A 7,016-nucleotide genomic window follows, 5' to 3' on the forward strand; every position below is an offset into this window, starting at 1 on the left:
TACAGCTTATTGAATAAGCAACAAGCTTCCATCTAGCGTTGTTTCTAATACACACACTGTGTGTTACAGCTTATTGAATAAGCAACAAGCTTCCCATCTAGCGTTGTTTCTAATACACACACTGTGTGTTACAGCTTATTGAATAAGCAACAAGCTTCCATCTGGGGTTGTTTCAGATACACACACTGTGTGTTACAGCTTATTGAATAAGCAACAAGCTTCCATCCGGGGTTGTTTCAGATACACACACTGTGTGTTACAGCTTATTGAATAAGCAATAAGCTTCCATCTAGCGTTGTTTCTAATACACACACTGTGTGTTACAGCTTATTGAATAAGCAACAAGCTTCCCATCTAGCGTTGTTTCTAATACACACACTGTGTGTTACAGCTTATTGAATAAGCAACAAGCTTCCATCTAGCGTTGTTTCTAATACATATTGCAAGTGTCTCAAACACAGAGATGTCCCATGGGACACGAGTTGGTTTCTAGCCCACAGGCTGAAACGTAAAACGATGTTATTCGCTCTGAAAGGAGAAAAACTGCAGACCTATATGGATGATGCCTCTTAAAATGCTGCTGTGATCTGATGAAGAATATCACTCTGAAAGGAGAAAAACTGCAGCAATACGGATGCATCTTCCCTACATCTGATGAAGAACATTGCCTTGTTCCAACATGGCTGAAGAGATTCTCTGATGCTGGAACAATTTATGTTTCTTTTTTTCTTCTCTTCTCTTCTCTTCTCTTCTCTTCTCTTCACTTCACTTCACTTCACTTCACTTCACTTCACTTCACTTCACTTCACTTCTCTTCTCTTCTCTTCTCTTCTCTTCTCTTCTCTTCTCTTCTCTTCTCTTCTCTTCTCTTCTCTTCTCTTCTCTTCTCTTCTCTTAGGCCAGCAGTGAGAGTATAGGGGCTGGCACGAAGCAGCTCATTTAAAGGAGAAACCAGAGTCAGAGTCAGACAGAAATGCTGAGCTCAGCAGAACTATGGGGAGGGAGGAAAAAACCTCACACCACATGAGTTTCCATCCTGGTCATCACCACTACCAGCAGCAGCACTGTTGTTATCTCATATGCCAGCAGGTCAAAAGGGGGGAAATTAAGTTTTTAGTCCATTATCATTGTTCTTCTCCATCATTTCAAAACCTTACTCAGCTCATGACTCTATAGGGACACAGTACATTGAACAGTGAATTCAACACTAATGTCCAATATAATACTGTTGTCCAACTCTCTAATGGTGTGTCCAGGCCAAGCCGTGTCCATTCCCACACCTAATCTTGAACTGACGGAGGCGCTCACATTGAACATTTGAGCGTTTGGGAACTGGAAAGTTATTTTGCAATGTGAACTAAAAATGCTTGGCTTTCCCCTATGAACTGTGAGGACAAAATAGGTGTCAACTGGTCCATACGAGTAACACATGGCCAAAATGTACAATTCAGTGTGTAAGCAGGTGGTTCACAGTGAACCACTTTAGTTTGAAATCTACCTGGAGCAGGAACAGGCACCAGCAGCGTTCTGGCTGGTAGTGACAACAGCATTTATGTGGAAGTAACATTGCAAAATTCATTGTCATGGAAAAAACTGTAATGTACAATAAGTGTGAAGAAGTGATAACAGAATAGCAGCGTCCTGATATACAGAACTCATCAAATGTCCCAGTGCCTGGTGGGGCTGGGCGGTATACCGTTAAAAAAACGTGATAACGGTTTTCACCTACACAAGGTTCACTTTTTGATGAGAGAAGTTTTTTTTTATTATTATTATTATTCCAAAAAAGTGATTAAAATAGAAATGGAGATTAATTAAAATTCAGGATTTTATCTCATTTTAAAATTTAATTTCTGCCTTTTCTTCAGAAATCGTGGGGGAAATCGCCGCTTATGACAAAAAAATCATGCAGAGAACCGTGATATTCATTTTCATCAAGAAAACCGTGATATGCATCTTTTCCAGAACTGCCCAGCCCTAGTGCCTGGTGTCCTCCAGTTTGCTGCAGAATGGTGCTGAGTCTGACCCTAGATGATCTCCATGGTGATGGCCAAGGGCCTGGAGCTCCAAGTCACAAGCATCCTTTTTAAAGCGTTAATTAGGATCCATCCACAGGCTCACTTCATCATCTTGACTGCACCCTGGCACACACCCCAGTGACCTGGAGCACACGCCTGCCTGCAGAGGAGTTTTCAAAGGCATTGGAAGTATGCGTACAGAGTACGGTACTGTGTTGGACTTTGTTTGTAAGTGAGCTTGTGCCTGTCTTTGGGAAGGGATTTTGTTTTCGTCATCAGCTTCAGTGTGTATATTTCTATAGATTGTGTGTTTGTTTGTAATGGAAGACAGTGTGCATGTTGTGGGAGTATGCTTGTATGTGGTGTGTAGGTGAAAGTTTGTATGGTGGCCCATGTGATGTGTAGGTGAAAGTTTGCATGCATAATTTAATTCATGAAGTTGAAGGTAATTTCAATAGGTAATTTTAATAGATGTTTCTCCAGCAAGTTCATTAGCATAAAAAAACATTTTCAAAAGAAAAGACCTCACACATTACATGTATTGGTTTGATATTGTAGCCTACTGTATGTATAACATCACTCAGCCTTCCAGTCAGTGTACTGAACTCATTCTCCTGTGGAATACATGCAGCTGCATAACAATGAGTTTCCCCGAGTGGCCTGGAAATATTCAATTACATTCACTCCATTGTCCTGCAGGTATTCTCTGTCTGTCTCTCTGTGTCTGCATCTGTCTCTGTCTGTCTCTCTGTCTGTCTCTCTGTCTGCTTCTCTGTCTGTTTCTCTGTCTGTCTCTGTCTCTGTCTATCTGCCTCTGCCTCTGCTTCTGCCTCTGCTTCTGCCTCTCTCTCTCTCTCTCTCTCTCTCTCTCTCTCTCTCTCTCTCTCTCTCCCTCTCTCTCTCTCTCTCTCTCTCTCTCTCTCTCTCTCTCTCTCTCTCTCTCTCTCTCTCTCTCTCTCTCTCTCCCAGTATTGCCATTCACTCCTGCAGGTATTCTCTTGCTGTATATCCATCTCTCTTTCCTCTATCTTGCTTTCAAAATTGCTAAATTGCATGAAACTTCTTCAACGGAAACTACAACATACCACAAATAGACTGCAGAGATGCAGTAGGCTATGTACTGAAATTACACGCACATAGGCACACATGCAGTATCAGAAGACTGCACTATTGATTTGCAGTGGTTTGAAAACTAAGGAAACAACTCCTCAGATCAAGGCCGTTAACCTGCCTAATTATCAGTGACTGGAATAAATCCCTGTTTCCAATTTTCCTAAATGAAGGTCCACAGCACCAGGCCTCAGCCCTGCTGATGTAGCAGCCAGGCAGCGCCCTCCTTGTGACGCAACACCTTCGCCGTTGCTTCTAGTCAGGCTAAGAGCAATGTAAATATCGTTTCTGATTTTGCAGCAGCCTACTGGTACACTGAGAACAATGAGCAGTGCCATGCTAAAAAGTGCTCAAGAGAAGCCTATGTGACTTTTTGTTGGACAAATTATAAAATACGGTAGTACTTGTGAAGCTCTTCATGGTTAAATGGTTAAGCCATCAGACTTGTTGCCCAAAGGTTGCCGGTTCGACTCCCAATACGACAGGTTGGTGGGGGGAGTATTTAACCAGTGCCCTCCTCCATAAGTGAGGTCAGAGGCGCATCTTGCCACCAGGCAAGGCAGGCAGTCGCTTGGGGCCTCCAAGCCACTAGATAGTGAATAACAGCCCACATTTTACCACAGTAGTGGCAATTTTGGTTCGAATGTTCATTCTTTTGCATTTTCGCTTGGGGCCCCATCTGACCCTGGAATCGCCTCTGAGTAAGGTACCCAGTGCATGGTACCGTCCCGCCGCACTTCTCCCTTGGGGGCTGCCCCCTTGCACGGGTGAGACATAAATGCAATTCTGTTGCGTGCATAATACATGTACGGGCTGTCGTCCAACTCTTTTTCTCCGTTTCCTTCTTTCTTTCTTTCTTAGTTCAAGGAATTCTCTTTGGTCCACTTCTGTATTATTCTCCTCTATTCACTTCCTTTCAATAACAACGTCAACATTGCCTTGGTAACCGCTGAGAGCAGGCCCCAAACAGAGTGCCTTTAAGTATAGCCCTGGTGGTACCTGAATGCCACACACTCTCTGTGACTCAAGCCCTTCTCCACTTCTTTGTCTTTCTACAGCATCCGCTAAGTCTCACAGCAGGACTCACACAGGAAAGGACTTTCTAATTATAGACCAAGAGGAAGAAACGTCCTACTCAAATCCTCCATTTCATTACAGGTTACATTATTCTACATTAAATTGCACTTAGCTGACACTTTCATTTATTCAAAGCAACTGACAGTTATTATTTTTCAGGCCCTGGAGCAATGTGGGGTTAGGTGCCTTGCTCAAGGGCACTTCAGTCATGGATGGAGATGTAGGGAGATGTCGGGGGGGATTTGAACCTGCAACCCCTAGATTGAAAGGCCAACTCTCTAACCACTAGGCCACGGCTGCCCCTCTATATAAGGCATCGTAACGTGGAGGAGGATGTTCTGGGAATCATCTATACAGTGCACACTAACTAATTACCTTTGACTGCCATTACGTAATAGGAGGGCGTTGCGTTGTGTTGTGTTGTGTTGTGTTGTGTTGTGTTGTGTTGTGTTGTGTTGCGTTGCGTTGCGTTGCGTTGCGTTGCGTTGCGTTGCGTTGCGTTGCTTTGTGTTGCGTTTGAGCCCATCAGAGTGATGATGTGTTTATGAGGTGGTTTGGGACGCTCCGTCTACACTCCCCAATAATCACCCAGCAATCAATATTGACATGTTGTCAAACGGCGTATCCCCATAATCACTCAGCAATCAATATTGACATGTTGTCAAATGGCGTATCCCCATAATCACCCAGCAATCAATATTGACATGTTGTCAAATGGCGTATCCCCATAATCACTCAGCAATCAATATTGACATGTTGTCAAACGGCGTATCCCCATAATCACTCAGCAATCAATATTGACATGTTGTCAAACGGCGTATCCCCATAATCACTCAGCAATCAATATTGACATGTTGTCAAACGGCGTATCCCCATAATCACCCAGCAATCAATATTGACATGTTGTCAAACGGCGTATCCCCATAATCACTCAGCAATCAATATTGACATGTTGTCAAACGGCGTATCCCCATAATCACCCAGCAATCAATATTGACATGTTGTCAAACGGCGTATCCCCATAATCACTCAGCAATCAATATTGACATGTTGTCAAATGGCGTATCCCCATAATCACTCAGCAATCAATATTGACATGTTGCCAAAGGCGTATCCCCATAATCACTCAGCAATCAATATTGACATGTTGTCAAATGGCGTATCCCCATAATCACTCAGCAATCAATATTGACATGTTGTCAAACGGCGTATCCCCATAATCACTCAGCAATCAATATTGACATGTTGTCAAACGGCGTATCCCCATAATCACTCAGCAATCAATATTGACATGTTGTCAAACGGCGTATCCCCATAATCACCCAGCAATCAATATTGACATGTTGTCAAACGGCGTATCCCCATAATCACTCAGCAATCAATATTGACATGTTGTCAAACGGCGTATCCCCATAATCACTCAGCAATCAATATTGACATGTTGTCAAACGGCGTATCCCCATAATCACTCAGCAATCAATATTGACATGTTGTCAAACGGCGTATCCCCATAATCACTCAGCAATCAATATTGACATGTTGTCAAACGGCGTATCCCTACACGATCTTCTGTACACATTAAAGATTCATTAGGGACAGCAGGCCAACAGATTTAGATGGTAACTACCATTGAGGACACAGAGGTCATGTCCTCGGTATGTTTTTATCAGAATTGTAAAATGAATTCATGATGAAAATAGATATATGATAAATTCAGTCTATACACCATCCCCATTTATCCTCAAGACAGTGATGAATGAAAACAAACTGAAGAGTTTGACTGAAGAGTTTAAAGCATACAGCACACAGTATTTGACCTCGGTATCTGGTTACAGCCCTGGTTGTGCACAATCTAATATTAGGCCAATTCAAGGTGCATAATGTGTTTAATTGATTTTCACAGCACAAATGGGACATTTTTATATTAATACAATTGTTTCTCAGAGTCTTTTTAGAAAGGGGTCTATTCTGGAGTGTTTATTAGCACAGCAAGTGAAACTATATTAAACAAGTTATTTAGTGCTGCTCTGTTTTAAAAGATTAAAATGGATTCACTGGCCAGGTCATTTCAATGATTTGAGGATAACATTTCCTCTTCACAAAATCGCCATTGCCCTTGTCTGCATTGTTGGGGAGGGTGCCTCACATCTGGAGAGACAATGACTGTGACAATGTTGTCAAGAATGTATTGTAATCTCCAACCATAGCAATCAATGCCTTGAAATTTGAAATTAAAATAAACAGGAGCAATGTCCTCCTATCTGTGTATGAAGTCACAGTCTGCAATAAATGAGTGGAAGATATCACTAATGCACTTGCATGAACAACGCCCAAAATTTAATGTTCAAGTCATATTAAAATACATTCATGTGTAGGGGGGCCAACTGTACACATTTTAAATGATCTTGCGGGCCAAATAAAATGACTCCACGGGCCAAATTTGCCCCCCCGGACCTGAGTTTGACATCCCTGATTTAGATGGTATCATTGGTTGTGCACAGTCTACTAATAGGCATAAGGCCAATACAAGGCGCATACGTATTGTGTTTAACTGATTTTCACAGCACAAATGGGACATTTTTAAAAGCTGTTAAAGGGGTCTATTCTGTTTGTTTCTGTCTGTTTCCGTTACGTCGGCGAGGGTGCCTCACATCTGAAGAGACAATGACTGGGACAATGCAAACAAGTCAAGAGTGTACCTCCAACCTTAGCTACAGCTTGAAAATTCGAAAGTAGAATGAACAGGAGCAATGTCCTCATATCTGTGTATGAAGGCAGCTCTCAGGGAGGCAACAAGGGACAATACCTTCC

Source organism: Engraulis encrasicolus, chromosome 1, assembly GCF_034702125.1.
Source record: "Engraulis encrasicolus isolate BLACKSEA-1 chromosome 1, IST_EnEncr_1.0, whole genome shotgun sequence".
NCBI classification, from domain to species: Eukaryota; Metazoa; Chordata; class Actinopteri; order Clupeiformes; family Engraulidae; genus Engraulis; species Engraulis encrasicolus.